Raw genomic sequence first — 1,941 nt, 5'->3', positions numbered from 1 at the left:
TAGCTGGTAACCAAGTAGAAAATTCTAGCAGAAGAAACGCTCAGAAGTATGCGAACGAGACAACAGAGAGTATAAAAGGAGCGAAAGCTGAGTAGGCAGTAATCAGTTTGATTTAAGCACGCTATCAGTTGCGAAGTATAAGTGTTATTGTGAAGTATTTTCAAAGTAGTCTAGTAAAGACCATTTTGCATTATTGAATATTGGAGTTATTTATTCAACAGTTTAGCGATACGAACGTTAGTAGAAAGTTGCAAATAAACGGAATTTCCCTAAATTCTTTACAATTGGTGTCAGAAGAGGAATTGTTGAATAAATTCTGAAGATTTCGAATACAACTTGGACATGGCAAAGCCGGGGGATTGAATACAACCGGCAATAAGATCGAACTTCAAGCACGGCTAAGAGACGCTATGGAGTCTGAAAGAATTAATGTGATTAATGTGTTTTTTAAAGCAATAAAAGAGCGGTTACGAGTTTTTTTCGGTTTGCTGCCGCGGTCGTAATGTAAATTCAGTGGTCTGCAAAAACCCACCCCAGTCCGGCGAGTTCAGTCGCGGAGACGCAAGCGTGCCCGAGCGGACCACATGGCAATGCCGCGTGACCAGGGTAATACCGAATAAGATAACTAATATAATATAGAACTGGAAAGTTCAGTTCGATGGTTCTTCAGATGGTTTGAATATAGAGGAATTTTTTTACAGGGTACGCTCATTAACTCGAGAGTATTTTAATCATGATTTTAGCAATATTTGTAAAAACTTGCACATCTTACTAAGCGGAAAAGCTAGGGCTACTGGAGGTACCATAAACAGGTTCAACGTATTGAATGGCAATATTTCTGTTCAGAGCTCAGGTATCAATACAAAGACTGTCGTTCAAATTTTGACTTCCGTGACCAAACTCGCGACCGAAAACAAAAAGTTAATGAAACATTTGAATCCTTCTACGATGCCATTAGTACCATTACTGACAGACTATCTACTCCAATGGAAGAGATTAGATACTCACCAGAAACCTGAAACCCGATATCAGGCATTCCATCGCGCATCTGCGAAAGCTAGTACAGATGCGAGAACATCTTATTGCAGGTTAGTCCTTTCGATGTACATTTTCTCAAATGCCGCGCCACCTTTCCAATGTTCCTACTCACAGGAATCTTTCTGCTTTGGATGTAGAAAACGAGCCTGAAGCGGATGTTGATTTATCAATATCTGCCATGCAAAAGAGTATAACTAAATCCTTTAATTGTTGGAATTGTGGAGAAGAAAGTCACCACTGGGAAGACTGTTTCGGCAGAGAGAAACATTTTTTGTTATGGTTGCGGGGAGCAGAACACCTACAAGCCACAATGTCCCAAATGTAATATTCTTAGTACATAAAACTCGCAGGCGAGTGCACTCGAAACAAGTCGGATGCCTCGGAAATTCTAAATTCGGATACACCAAGTTCATTGGCGGCTAGCTCCAATTACAACTTCTGTTACCTAGAAAATAAGTTGGCGTTTGACCAGACCTTCCAAAATAACACACACTTGAGACAACCAAGAAAATATTGTGCCACAGTTAAGACCGCTTCGTCCATACCATGGACGTTTAAGAAATTACATAGATACTCGAGAAAGAATTTTCAATGAGTCTTCATCGGCGCAAAAGCAAAAACCTAAACGGTCAACACTGCGAATTCGTAACTATTATAAAAACATCAGAAATAACAAAAAATTGTTAGTTTCTCAATCTTTTGTGATCACTCAGGTATGGGAATTTATGCCAAAGTAAAATTTCTTGATTTTATTTAGTCAGGTTTACTTGACAAAAGAGCAAATGGTAGCTGCGTGGGGTCGAGTTTAGCTACCGAGGTTTTACAGAAATTACCAAAATTTAAGAAAGTTCCAGTGTATGTCAAAACAGCCGAAGGTAAATCTCAGAAGGTCATAGGCTTTAT

Source organism: Eurosta solidaginis, chromosome X (assembly GCF_040869045.1).
Source record: "Eurosta solidaginis isolate ZX-2024a chromosome X, ASM4086904v1, whole genome shotgun sequence".
NCBI lineage: Eukaryota > Metazoa > Arthropoda > Insecta > Diptera > Tephritidae > Eurosta > Eurosta solidaginis.
Note: the sequence above shows the minus strand (reverse complement) of the source record.